General features: G+C 36.0%; 1 protein-coding gene across 1 annotated transcript in view; it reads right to left on the minus strand.

The window, feature by feature from the left end:
• The window catches only part of LOC100950607 (ATP-binding cassette sub-family A member 3-like), a 305,157-nt gene that overhangs the window by 288,293 nt on the left and 1,318 nt on the right, over window positions 1–15,546 (minus strand). The gene's annotated exons all lie outside the window — the stretch shown is intronic.

Consider the following 15,546-nt stretch of genomic DNA (forward strand, 5'->3'; position numbering starts at 1 on the left):
TTTGATGGAAGTATTTCAGATTCCATGTGAAAACCCCACACTGTACCCCAGAAGTGCATTAATGTACATAGTTACCATTCAATTAAAAAAAAAAAAGAAAAAGAAAAAAATGTCATGCTGCATGCTAGATTAACCAAAAACAGAAAGAAGAGGTCATTAACAAGCAACCAAAAATGAAATAGGAGAATCATAGCTGATGTCATAGAAATACCATATGTCTGAATACTATAAAAATCTCTATGCTTACAAACTTGAAAACATTGAAGAAAAGGACAAATTCCTGGAAACATATAATCTCCCTATTCTTAATCAGGAAGAATTATAACTCCTGAATAGACCAACATTATGTGCATGGAAAAAATGCTTAACAAAATTGGCCTGGGAAAAGATTTTATGAAAAAGACCCTCTTGACAATTGCTACAACACCAAAAATAAATAAATGAGACACACTCAAACTAAAAAGCTTCTTGCACAGCTATAGTTACCACAGCTAAAGCCTTCTGAATGAGAGATGATATTTGCATGCTACAAATCTGACAATAGGCTAATAACCAGAATCCATGGAGAACTCAAATTAATCAATAAGAGCAAACAACCCATTTTTAAGTGGGCAAAAGAGTTGAAGAGGAACTAGTTGGAAGATGACAGATGAATGGCCAACAAACACATAAAAAAATGCTTATCATCCTTAATCATCAGAGAAATGCAATTCAAAACCACCCTGAGATATCACCTAACTCCAGTAACATTAGCCTACATTACAAAGTCTCAACGCTGCAAATGCTGGCATGGATGTGGAGAGAAGGGGATAATTTTGCACTGCTGGTGGTATTGAAAACCAATACAACCTCTATGGAAAGAAGTATGGAGAATTCTTAAGGAAATAGATGTCAGCCTTCCATTTGACCCTGTGATCTCATTACTACATATCTATCCAGAAGAACAAAAATTATTTTACCATAATGACATTTGCACTAGAATCTTTATTAGAACTCAATTCACAATTGCCAAGACATGGAAGCAAACCATGTCCCCATCAACCCATGAATGAATTCACAAACTGCGGTATGTGTATATCGTGGAGTACTATTCAGCCATAAGAAAAGATAGAGACTTCACATCTTTTGTGTTTACCTGGATGCATTTGAAACACATTCTTCTTAATAAAATGTCTCAAGAATAAGAAAAAAGGTATCCAATGTACTCAATACTAATGTGAAACCAACATATGTTTACAAGGAAAAAAAACACACACACAAACATAGTCTAGTAAGGGGAAGAAAGGAGGGAAGTTGTTGTGATCTCATCTAATGTACACAATATGAACGTGTATAGCATGTCCTTAGTGAAAAACTAAGCTACAATTTGAACTTTACCTTAGAATTAAAAACAATGTAACCTAGACATTTGTATCCTCATATTAATTTGAAATAAAAAATCTTCCAACATAAAGGAGTCATGGACCAGAAGAGTCCTGAACCCTTCCCAACTTATTCTACAATGCAAATATCACTTTGATACTATATCCAGAAAAGGACACAACAATAACAACAACAACAACAAAAAAAAACCCTTCAGATCATTATCTGTAATAAATATAGACACATAAATTCTTGATAAAATCTTACCAGACAAAATTCAGTGGCACATCAAAAAAATAATCTATCATGACCACGTAGAATTCATCTCAAAGATTCAAAGATGGTTCAACAAATGCAAAATCTATAAATGCAATTCACCACATAACAGAAGCAAAAACAAAAACCATATGATCCTCTCAATAGATGCAGAAAAAGTGCTTGATAATATTTAGCACACTTTTATGATAAGAACATTTAACAAAATAGGCATAGATGAGATGTACTTCAATATTATAAAAGCCATAAATGATAACCCCACAGCTAACATCATATTAAATTGGGAAAAACTGTAAGCATTCCCACTAAGAACTGAAATTAGACAAGGATGCCCACTCCTATTCAACATAGTACTGGAAGTCATAGCTAGAGAAATTACAAAAGAGAAGGAAATCCTGAGTATCTAAGTAGGGAAAAAAAGAGGTCAAACCTCACACTTTGCTGATGATATCATATTATACCTAGAAAACCCCAAAGATTCTGCCAAGAGACTTCTGGAATTTATTAACAAATTTAGTAAAGTCTCAGGTTACAAAATCAATGTGTACAAATCCCTTGCATTTATATGTGCCAACAAGAGGCAAGCTGAGAATAAAACAAAAACACCTTCACAATTACAACAAAGAAAATACTTATAACATATTTAACCAAGGAAGTGAAAGACCTTTACAGAAAGAACTTCAACACACTGAGAAAGGAAAACGCATAGGATACAAAGAAATTGAAAAACATATCATGCTTGTGGATGGGCAAAATCAACATAAATGTCTACACTACCCAAAGTAATTTATAGATTTAATGTAGTCCACATGAAAATACCAATATCATTTTTGCAGATCTAGAAAAAATTATTATGTGCTTTGTATGGAACCACAAATGACCTCAAATAGCCAAGGCAACCTTATGCAGTAAGAACAAAGCAGGAAGCATTACTTTACTAGACTTCAAGATATACAATAAGGCTAACAGTAACCAAAACAGCATGGTATTTGCACAAATACCAAAAAACAGAGGCATAGGTCTGTGAATTTTCTAACAAAACCCCCCCCCCCCAATATAAAACCATCCTCATATGGCCATCTGATCTTTGACAAAGAGACAAAAGCATACACTGGGGAAAAGAATCCCCATTCAATAAAGGATGCTGGGAAAATTAAATAGCCACATGCAGAAGACTAAAACAAGATCTTTATCTCTCACCATTCACAAAAATTAATTCATGGTGGATAACAGACTTAAACCTAAGGCTTAACCAGAAGATAACAGACTTAAACCAGAAGATTCCTAGAAGAGGTAGGATATTGGCCTAGGCAAAGAATTTATGAAGATGACCCCAAGGCAATCTCAATGACAACTAATATAAACATATGGGGTGTAATTAAATTAAAAAGCTTCTGCACAGCCAAGAAAAATAATGAATACAATGAAAAGACAACTTATAGGAGAAAATATTTGCATACTATATACCTAATAAAAGGCTAATTACCATGGTCTACAAGGAACTCAAGCAAATTTGCTGAAACAACCAAACAACTCCATTAAAAAGTTGGCAAAAGACATGAAAAGGAGGTTTTTAAAAGATAGGTTTTTAAATGCTCATTTTAATGGCCAATGAGCATTTCCCTCTTACAGGGAAATGAAAATCAATACCATAATCAGATATTGCCTAATTCCAGTGAGAATGGCTCTTAGCAAAGTTGCAAAACAACAGATGCTGGCTAGAACACGGGAAGAAAGACAGAAAGAAAGAAAGAGAGAGAGAGAGAGAGAGAGAGAGAGAGAGAGAAAGAAGAAAGGAAGGAAGGAAGGAAGGAAGGAAGGAAGGAAGGAAAGAAGGAAGGAAGGAAGGAAGAAAGGAAGGAAGGGTCTTATACATTGTTGGTGGAACTGCCAGCTAGGACAATGTCTATGGAAAGTTGTATGTAGACACCTCAAATAACTAAAAGGAGATCTACATTTTGATTCAGCAATCTCATTACTAAGGATTTACCCAAAGGAAACAAAAAGATATTCTAATACAAGGACACTTGCACTGGAATATTTATAGAAGCACAGTTCATTATCACAAAGATGTGGAAGAAACCCAAATGCCCAGAAATGTCTGAGTGGGTTAATAAAATGTGATATATACACACACATATGCCATGGAGTACATATGCTCTAGTATCTTTTGAACAATGTGGATGAATCTGGAGAACATTCTTCTGAGTGAAGTATCACAAGAATGAAACAAACACCACATGTTCTTAATACCAAACTAGATCTAATTGATCGACATCTATATACACTTGGAAGTAAAAACTCACCAGAAATTAAGCTGGCAGGAGGAAGAAGGAAAAGATGGTTAAACTCATACCTAATGGGTACAATGCATACTTCCTGGGTGAAGAGCATACTTTTATCTTTGCCCTAAAGTGTACAAAAGTAAACTATGCAACTAAAGCTTATATATCCCATAATATTTTAAAATTAAAAAAAATAACAAAAATATATGTTATTGATTCATTAACACCAAACTTATGGCCAGCAGCACTGTAACTCATATCTGAATGAAGTTTCTCTGACACATGTATTTTCTCCATAAGATATAATCACAGACTTCTATGCTTAGGAACACTAGGCAGTACTTTAGCACTATGCTTGTGGGGGCATATTAAACACCAAAATAACCAGGAAAAAAACAAAAAAAAAATGTGAACAACATGGCACTGATAATACCAAGACAATGATGCTTATTTACAGTATGAGAGTTGAAACAAGATGGACAAATTGTCACCTTGTTTGGCCTTAGCTAGGAACTGCTTTCAGATGACTCAATTTTTTTGCAACTCTGTTCATGTATGCAAATGGACTCAATAGTGCATCAAGTATTGATTTTGGGTCACTCCTAAATTTTAGTGATTAGATGAATTCACAAACAGAATCCACAAATAATGAGGTCCAGCTCTACTTTCCCAAGTTAGTTTAATGTAGTAATAAGGTGTATTTAGACTGGTATCCAAACCTGAGAACATTGTTAGCCATGATACTATGATAAGGGGTCATAATCATTCCCTCTGGTAAAGTTGGGGAATACCAGATATGCAGCACCTGACCAACCTCCCTTTTTCAGGGGATAGGTTGAGCAGAGATAAATTTCAGAGGCTGGAATCAAGTATACTCCTACATCACCTGGGCAGGAACAAAACAAGTCAGGGCCTCAGAAAATTCAAATGATCAAATCTTGAAAAACAAAGCCTACTGCTATTTTTTTTTTTAAAGTAGGGACATAGTTGGAAACAGAATGTAATATCAAAACTTAAGAGATAGATGCCAGGATGCTTTTGGGTTTTAATAAAGCTGAAACATTTGTAGTTTTCCTTTATGACATCTCAGCTGCATAGATGAGGCTGATTTGAAAGTGTTAAGATCCAGTTGAAAAGATTAGAGAGCAGTAAATATAGGGTTGATTTTCTTAGAGCAACTGTTTGAAGGCAGAAAGTTTGTTTATGTCCATTGCCTTGAGTTATTCCAAGAAGTACTAAATTTCATATGGCTATGTTTACTGATGAGATAGACATGACTCCTGCTTAAAATGTTTCTGCTGCTTTTTTAAAAAAAAATTATTATTGGGGATTCATTGAGGGTACACAGAACAAGATTACATTGTTTGCATTTGTTAGGTAAAGTCCCTCTTATAATTGTGTCCTGCCCCCAAAAGGTGTCTCACACACCATGACCCCCCACACCTTCCTCCTTCCCTCTCTCTGCTCTTCCCTATCCCACCCCCTTCCCTCCTATCCTCCCTCTACTCTTCCTTCCTCCACCCTTCCTCCTTCCCTCTCTCTGCTTTTTCCATCCCCCCACCCTCTACGGTGTACTAGGTCATCAATTGTCCTCATATCAGAACTGAGTACATAGGATTCTTGCTTCTCCATGCTTGTGATGCTTTACTAAGAATAATGTGTTCCACTTCCATCCAGGTTAATACAAAGGATGTAAAGTGCATCTTTTTTAATAGCTGAATAGTATTCCATGATATATATCATAGCTTGTTAACCCATTCCTGGGTTGGTGGGCATTTAGGCTGTTTCCACATTTTGGCAATTGTAAATTGAGCTGCAATAAACAGTCTAGTGCAAGTGTCCTTATAGTAAAAGGATTTTTTTTCCTTCTGGGGAGATGCCCAGTAATGGGATTGCAGGATCAAATGGGAGGTCTCGATTAAGTTCTTTGAGGGTTCTCTATACTTCCTTTCAAAAATGTTGTATTAGTTTGCAGTCCTGCCAGCAGTGTAAAAGTGTTCCTTTCTCTCCACATCCACACCAACATGTGCAGTTTTGAGATTTTGTGATACAGACCATTCTCACTGGAGTTAGATGATAGCTCAGGCTGGTTTTGATTTGCATTTCTCTAATAATTAGGGATAATGAGCATTTTTTCATATTTGTGAACTTTTTTTTTTTTTTTTTTTTCAGTTTTTGGCCAAGGCTGGGTTTGAACCGGCCACCTCTGGCATGTGGGGCCAGCACCTTACCCCTTTGAGCCACAGGCGCCTCTCAGCTATTGGTCTTCTTTAGAGAAGGTTCTAGTTATCTCTCTTGCCCATTGATATATGGCATTGTTGGCTTTTTTATTTGGATTAATTTGGGTTCTCTGTAGATCCTATTTATCACCCTTTGGTCTGATTCAAAATATGCAAATATCCTTTCCCATTGTGTAGGTTGCCTTTGATTGTTGTCCCCTTAGCTATACAGAAGCTTTTCATTCTAATTAAATCCCATTTGTTTATTTTTGTGTTGATACAATTGCCATGGAAATCTTCATAGAGTCTTTCCCAAGGCTGTTATCTTCCAGTGTTTTTCCTATGCTTTCTTGGAGGATTTTATCATTTCATGCCTTAAATTTAAGTCTTTTATCCATCTTGAATCAATTTTTGTGAGAGGAGAAAGGTGTGGGTCCAGTTTCAGTCTTTCACATGTGGATATCCAGTTCTCCTAGCACCATTTATTGAATAGGGATTTTTTTTCCCACGGTGTATGTTCTTGTTTGGTTTATCAAAGATTAGGTGACTGTAAGATGTTAGCTTTGTCCCCTGGTTTTCTATTTGATTCCAAATATCTATGTCTCTATTTTTGTGCCAGTACCATGCTGTTTTGAACACTATAGTCTTGTAGTACAGCCTAAGGTCTGGTATGCTGATGCCCCAGCTTTGTTTTTATTACTAAGAGCTGCCTTAGCTATACAGGGTTTTTTCTGTTTCCATACAAAATGAAGAATTATTTTTCCAAGTCTTGAAAATATGATGTTGGTATTTTAATAGGGATGGCATTGAATCTGTAAAGTATAGACATTTTAACAATGTTGATTCTTCCCAATCATGAGCATGATATGTTCTTCCTTTTGTTAATATACTCTGCTATTTCTTTTCATAGAGTTTCATAATCTTCCTTTAAAAAATTTTTTTATTAAGTAGTATACACACAGATCATGTATACATTAATGCATTTGTGGAGTACAATGTGCTGATTTTATACTTGCACTAGACTGTTTATTGCAGCTCAATTTGGAATGATTAGATCAAATTAGTTAATATAGGGTGTCATCTCATTTACTTAATTATTGTGTTAAGACATTTATATTCTATACTTAGTAGATATGACATGTACCCTTGCATTATGCTCCGTAGGTGTGGTCCCACTGTTTACCCTTCCTCTATCAAATGACCCATCCTCTCCTATCCCCTTCCTCTTCCCTCCTACATCCTGGGCTATAGTTGTGATTTATCTTTCATATGAAAGTGTGAGTGAATATAAATTGGTTTCATAAAAGTACTGAGTACATTGGATACTTTCTCTTCCATTTTTGAGATACTTTACTAAGAAGAATATGTTCCCAGGTGAGTGGAGGGAGGGTGATTGTTGGGATCATGCCTATGGTTCATCCTATAAGGGTACATGTGAATCTCTCTAAATTTAGAATATAAATGTCTTAACACAATAACTAAGAAAGGAAGGCTATGTTAACCAGTTGGATGAAAGTATTTCAAATTGTATTCAGAAACAGTACACTGTGCCCCCATGATAGTATTAATGTACACTGCTATGATTTAATAAAAAAAAATTTTAAAAAGAATATATTCCAGTTCCATCTATGTAAACATAAAGAAAGTAAAATCTCCATCTTTTTTTAAGGCTGCATAGTATTCCATGGTATACATATACCACAATTTATTAATCCATTCATGGGTTGATGGGCACTGGGGCTTCTTCCATAGTTCATAGTTTTCTTTATAGAGGTCCTTCACTTCTTTTGTTAGGTATATTCATAGGTATTTCATTTTCTTTGAAGTTATGGTGAAGGGGGTTGTGTCCTTAATTAGCCTCTCATCTTGGCTGTTATTGGTATATACAAAGTCAATTGATTTGTGGACATTGATTTAATATCCTGAGACATTACTCTATTTTTTTGATGACTTCCAGGAGTCTTGTGGTTGAGTGTTTGGGGTTCTCTAAGCATCAGATTATATCATCAGCAAATACAGATAGTTTGACCTCCTCTGGTCCCATTTGGATGCCCTTTATTTCCTTCTCTTGCCTGATTGTATTGGTTGAACTTCCAGCACTATGTTGAATAGCAGTGATGATAGAGGACAACCTTATCGGGTTCCAGTTTTAAGTGGAAAAACTTTCAGTTTTACTTCATTCAGTAAAATATTAGCTGTGGGTTTGTCATAGATGGCTTCAATCAGTTTAAATAATGTGCCACCTATACCCATACTCTTCAGTGTTCCAATAGAAAAAGATGCTGGATTTTATCGAATGATTTTTCTGTATCTATTGAGAGGATCAGATGGTCTTTTTTTTTTTTTTTTTTTTTGCTTCTGTTGATATGGTGAATAACGTTATGGGCATGGGTATGTAAATCCAGCCTTGCATTCCTGGGATAAACCTATTTGATCATGATGTATGTTTTTTTGATGAGAAGTTGTAATCTATTGGTGAGGATTTTGTTGAGAATTTTTGCATCTATATTCATTAGTGAAATTAGTCCAAAGTTCTCCTTTTTAATTGGGTCTGTTCCTGGTTTTAGTATCAGTATTAGTGATGTTTGCTCATAGAATGTGTTGGGGAAGATTCCTTTTCCTCAATTTTTTGGGAACAATTTCTGCAGTATAGGAATAAGCTCTTCTTTGAAAGTTTGATAGAATTCTGGTGTGACACCACTAACCAATAGTTTTGTTGGGAGAATTTTTATTGTTTCTTTGATCTCAGTGCTTGAAATTTGTCTGTTCAGGAATATATGTCTTCCTGGATAAGTCTAGGTAGAGGGTGTGACTCCAAATATTGATCCATTTCCTTCACATTGTTAAATTTCTGGGCATAAAGTTTCTTGTGGTGTTTAGAGATAATCTCTTGTCTCTCTGTAGCATCTGTTGTTATTTCTCCTTTATCATTTCTATTTGAGGTTACTAGAGACTTCACTTTTCTATTTCTAGTCTGTCTAAAGGTTTATCTATTTTATTTATTTTTTCAAAAAACCAACTCCTTGATGTGGCACCTGTAGCACAGTGGTTATGGTACCAGCCACATACACCAAGGCTGGCAGATTCAAACCAGGCCCAGTCAGCTAAACAATGACAAATGCAACAAAAAATAGCCAGGTATTGTTGTGGGCACCTGTATTCCCAGCTACTTGAGAGGCTGAAGCAAGAGAATTGCTTAAGCCCAAGAGTTTGTGGTTCCTGTGAGCTGTGATGTCACAGCGCTCTACTGAATGATATAGTGAGACTGTGTCTAAAAAAAATAACAAAAAAACCCAACTCCTTGTTTCATTAATTTTCTGAATGATTCTTTTGTTTTCCATTTCATTAATCTCTGATTTAATTTTGGATATTTCTTTTCTTCTGCTGGGTTTTGGCTTAGATTGTTCTTCTTTTTCCAATTCCATAAGATGGCTTGTGAGTTTATTGATGCGCTGTCTTTCTGTTTTTTGGTTGTAGGCATCTAAAACAATAAATTTTCCTCTCTGGACTGCTTTTACTGTATCTGACAGGTTTTTGTAGCTTGAGTCTTCATTGTTGTTATGCTCAAGGAAGTTGATGATTTCCTCTTTTATTTCTTCCTGTGCCCAATTCTCATTCAACAGAAGGTTGTTTAATTTCCATGCCTTTGTGTGAAGTTGAACATTTTTGTTGGAGTTCCAACTTTAATGCCTCATGGTCTGATAGGATACAAGGTAAAATTTCAATTCTTTTGATTCCATTGAGGTTTGTTTTGTGTCCTAGGATATGATCAATTTTGGAGAATGTTCCATGGGCCAATGAGAAGAATTGTATTCTTTAGCTTTGGGATGGAGTGTTCTATATAAGTCTATCAAGAAGAGTTGTCCTAGGGTCTCATTTAAGTCCCTTATTTCTTTGTTAAATTTCTGTTTAGGGGATCTGTGCAGCTCTGTAAGAGGAGTTTTAATTTTATTATGGTGTTATATGATATCGCATTGCTCAGACTAATTAAGATCTGTTTCAAGAAACTGGGAGCATTTTAAGTTGGGTGCATAAATATTTAGAATTGAAATTTCTTCTTGTTGTATTCTTCCCTTGACCAATATGAAGTGTCCATCTTTCTGTTTTTTGACTTTAGTTGTTTTAAATCCACATGTATCAGAAAATAAGATTGCACCCCTCTTTTCTTCTGAATTTCATTTGCCTGAAAAATTGTCTTCCAATCCCTAACTCTGAGTTTTGTCTTTTGAGACTAGGTGTGTTTCCTACAGACAGCAAATGGATGGCTTGTGTTTTTTTAATCCAGTCAGCCAGTCTGTGCCTCTTCAGTGGGGAATTCAAGCCATTAACATTTATTGAGATAATTGATAAGTGTGGTAGCATTCTATTCATCTTATTTTGTGAAAGTCCTTTGATTGGGTTTATCTTTTGCATCTTTGTGAAAGCTAGGTTCTGTCCTTTAATTTCTGGGTGCTTAATTTGCTGGTGGTCCATTGTGATGGTCAGTGTGTAGAATGGGTTGAAGTATTTCCTGTAGAGCTGGTCTTGTTGTGGCAAATTTCCTCAATGTTTTCACATGAGTAAAAGATTTGATTTTTCTGTCAATTTTAAAGCTTAGTTTAGCAGGATATAGAATTCTGTTTAAATAGATTAAAGGTAGATGGCCATTGTCTTCTGGCTTGGAAAGTTTCATTAGAGAAGTCTGCAGTCACCCTGATGGATTTGCCTCTATAGGTCAATTGGTGTTTACCCCCTGGCAGCTTGCAGAATCTCTTCTTTTATCTTGACTTTGGACAGATTCATCACAATGTGTCTTGGAGAAGCTCTTTTTGAATTGAGGCAGCCCAGGTTCTGATATCCCTCTGAAAGGAGTGTGTCAGAATCTTTGGTGGTATTTGGGAAATTTTCATTTACAATATTTTCTAGTATGGCTTCCATTCCTCTAGGGCATTCTTCTTCCCCTTCTAGAATAACTATATCTTGTATGTTTGAATGCTTCATGAAGTCCCATAATTCTATCAGTGAACATTCTGCTTTGTCTCTCTTTTTTTCCTGCCTTACTATCTGAGGTATCTTAAAAGCTTTGTCCTCTACCTCTGCGATTCTTTCTTATGCATGGTCTAATCTATTATTGATACTTTCTATTGCATCTTTAAGTTCCACACTGACTGCTTCAATTCCTTCAGCTCTGCTGTATCCTTTCTATATTCTTCATATCACTCATCCGTTATTTGATTTTGTTTTTGGATTTCCTTTTGGTTATTTTCCACTTACTCAGCAACTGTCTTCATTTGTTTTCATCGTCTGTATTTTAAATTCCCCTCTATCATTTTTAACATTTCTTTATAGGTGGAATCTTCTGCAGTAACTAACTCATGGTACTTTGGGGTATTGCTCTGGACTGCTTTTTCATATTGCCAGGATTTTTCTGCTGTTTCTTCATCATGAGGTTTTTTTTTTAAATTTGTTTCCTTGCCCTAATTTTCCTTTCATTTCCCCTTGCTCTTTAAGTTACCATGCCTCTGACCTAAGGTTTTGATGAATCCTTTAGGTACAAGCTAGAAGGATGAGAAGACTAAAGAACAAGAATGGAAAAAAGATTTTAAAAAAGAAAAAAGAGATAGAAGAGAGGGTGAGTAAAAGGGAATTGACAAAAACAGAAGAATGGCACAGAAAGAGGGAGATAGGAGTAATTAAGGTGTGCAGTAGCGTACTTTGACCCATATCCAAAAACCCCAACCTCTGGGGGTGGTGGGTTGGGTGGTTTCCTTGAGGTCAGCATCTCTTTGGCAGCCTGAGCAGACATGGTACCCCACCTTTATCAGGTACAGACAAAAAACAAAAATACTATAAACCAAACCAAAACAAAGAAACAGAAAACCTTACAGGATAAAATTAGGAGAAAAAATCAAATAACAGTGGTAGAAACACTAGCACAAACAAAGTTATTACTATTTAAGAAGGCAACAATGGAAAATTATATTTACATTAGAAAAATGAGAAAAAGAAAAAAATGAAAAATGTAGGGGGGAAAAGTGAAATAAAAAAAAAGAAAAAAAATCCAAAAAAAACAACAGTATATATATCTTGCTGAATATTGTCTCGGCAACAAGTGATCTTCTGGGGTATGAGATGCTAATCACAATGCTGATACAGACTGGACACCTCTGCTGACTTCTTTGCCCTCAAACCCTGCAGGTTTGAAAGCCTCTCTCCTCGGCCCACTTAAAAGACACCTTAAGCCATTAACCTTGGCTAAGCAGAGGCTTTCCCAGGAAAGCACATGTTGCTGGGATCTCTCCTTAAGTGGCTTCCCATTTATCAGGTGCACCCAAATCAGCCTCACTCTATGCCCCCAAGGACCAAGGTTGAAAGGCAGGCTCTCCTACTGCCAAACACTGAAAGTTCCACTCTTCCCCTCCATCTCAGTCTGGGCCTTCCTCTCCATCCCAGTCCTATATCTGTGAACAGTCACTAGATCGCTCACCCAGGGTTTCCCATCCCAGGCCTCACTCTGCAACCCTGAGGGTGAGCCACATGGCAGCTCTCCCATGTTCAGTGTGGGCCACAGCTGAACAATGATAGCTTCATTCCAGCCCAGTGGCTCAGTCCTGGACCTTGGACAGTGCTTAAAGTCACCTGCATGCTCACCTAAGTTCTCCTAAGGTAATCAACCCAGTGCCCAAGGCTCCCAAGAAACCAAAACAACCCCCAAGAAACCAAACAACCTTGTCTGCACTCTCTCTGTTGTTGTAGGTACAGCCACAGCAGCAGCCACAGCCTCAGATCAAATGAATGCAACCATTTGCCACTTCTCCACTACTTTTGTCCTCTCCTCCTGGTGTCCAAAAGTCTCTTGCTGTCTCCCTGCATCCTCAAAGGGATGTTTCTGGGCAAGGCCCACAAGCCAGAGGTGCCTGGAGTCTTCTCTCCCCAATCTCACCATTCCCAGTTGCAAAGAAGCTGTTACTCAGCCTCAATCTTGCTCCCCAATATCTGCTGCTTTTTAATTACTGTTTTGTATTTATTCTTTAAGAAGCAGAAGGCATATTGGAGTACTGCCAGATGCTATAGCTCTTCTAAATATTTTCTGGTAGGGTGGGTTTATAGTGATGCTCCACAGAGGAGAACAGTAGAGCAGAGTAACTGTGGTTACTATGTGTATTATAATAATAAAAGCTAACATTCACCAAATACTTACTATGTGCTAAACACAGGTCTAAATACTTTAACATAATTCATTTCATTCTCATAAATACCCTACAAATTAGATATTACTATTATTTTCATTTTACAAATGTAGGAGTAAGCTCTTTATTCTGGTTTGTCCTGGAGAGAGAGCTGTAGAGAGATATTAATGTATAAAGTGGGGAGCACACACACTGGTTTTATGATGTATAGCTACAGAGGTCTTCAACCAAGATCCATTTCACACTCCAGTTACATGACGTCTAAAAATCAGTCTTAACTTTATTTCTTTTTCAGTTTAGATTTTCAGAGTTATTTCACTTAAATAACTCTTTAAATTCTTCAATTCATTTGCCTTTCCAAACTTCTATCTTTGGGACTTGGAAAAAGGAAAAAACAAAAACCCAACCCTAAAAGAATATAACTTCCAACATTTTTCATGCCAAAATATATTTAATTTGTTTAGCTCCAACAAATAGAGAATTAAACACACACACACACACACACACCTTAGAACCATTTCCCTAAAGCCTAGACTGGATATAAATGTTCTTCGAACCATTGCCAGGCATAAGAAAGCAAATGCGTAAGCCTGGGATAATAGGGCAGAACTGAAACACTGTATACTTGAGCAGTTCCTTTCCTTACCCCTCCAGTAGTTATTATAGTTCTGCTTCTTCTGGCATGAGAGGTTCCATTTGCTTTTATCTTTCATCATGCTTGCCCTCACCAGATGTCTAAAATATTTTCCTTAGGTATCCATTCATCTTTTAGTATCAGCTGTCTTTGCTAGCAATGTCTACCCAGAAAGAGGGGCAAAGGCCTAAGCCTAAGCTTCTGTTCTCCCAAGTGACCACAGGCAGATAGATAGCAGGTGGCATGTTAAAATCCTGAGCAGAGATTTCAGCCCTGAAGCAGTGCTAGGGAGAGAGAGAATGGAGTTCAAGCCACACAAAGGTAAAGGGGCTTTCTGAAACACTCCAGATCTTAAGCTGACCATACAAGAGTCATGCCTCAGGAGTAAGGACTATGCACTAGGACAATTGTTATGTCCCAGAAGTAAAAAACAAACAAACAAACAAACAAAAAACTAAAATAGAACATTCCTTAATGAGGCTAAAACCAGCCTTCAGTGTGAACACAGTGACCTACCAATATTCTAATAACCATCCAGAAGAAAACTTAACCCTCTTTGGCTAAAAAAGAATCCTCAATGCCCTACAATTTTTTATTCATAATATCTTGCATTTAATAAAAATATTCATGATATGTTTTAAAACAAGATTCAATGACCTAAAAGAAAAAGATAAGCAAATGATCCAGATACCAGAATTTTCTGGCAAAGACTTTAATATGATTAATTAATATATTAAAAAGGGAACATTATGCCAGAGACTTGAAATGTAGTAAACCAGAGATAAATAGAAATTACAGAAGTAAAAAATATTGTTTTTAAAACAATTCAACAGATCACATGACATAACAGTTTTAAAATATATAAGCAAGAAAAAAAATCAGCCAAATTCCAGATGGAAATTTTAATATCTTAAATATATGTTTTTAAAATTATAAAAATTTTAACATATAACCTACTTAATCTAATACCTAATTGGAAATTTAATACTTCCTTCAATAACTGATATAAAAAGCATACAGAAAAGAAAAAAATACAGAGGATTTGAAAAGCACAACAATTAGCTGACTTGACCTAAGTGGCATTTATAGGACACTACAAAGAAAGCTTATAGAATGCACAATCTTTACAAATGTACATGAAACATTTGGCAAAAAATACCATATACTACTCATAAGGAACCTCAAAATTTCAAAGAACTGATGTCATAGTGTATACTCTCTGATTAAAGGAAATTAAAATAGAAACCAACCACAGAAAGTTAAGAAGAAACCTGCAGGTGTTTTGAGATTAAGTAACACATTTCTAAAATTCTATGCATCAAAGAAGAAATCAGAGTGAAAATTAGAAAAAATTCTGAGTAACTCAAAGTAGCTCATAACCGACTCTATGAATTTGTTGTAATATTTTTGTTGCTACTTTAAGGGAAATTTGCATTCTTCTGCTCCAGTGTTTATCTCAAAATTAGAAATACTTTGCAATAGCATTTACTCTCAAGGACTCTCCAATTATTTGAGAGACAAAAAAGACTGAAAAAATGTATGACTGAGTAAGAGTGAGGGAGAATGTGTGTGTGTGTGTGTGTGTGTGTGTGTGTGTGTGT

Source organism: Otolemur garnettii, unplaced genomic scaffold (assembly GCF_000181295.1).
Source record: "Otolemur garnettii isolate 467f Iridium unplaced genomic scaffold, OtoGar3 scaffold00044, whole genome shotgun sequence".
Lineage (NCBI taxonomy): Eukaryota > Metazoa > Chordata > Mammalia > Primates > Galagidae > Otolemur > Otolemur garnettii.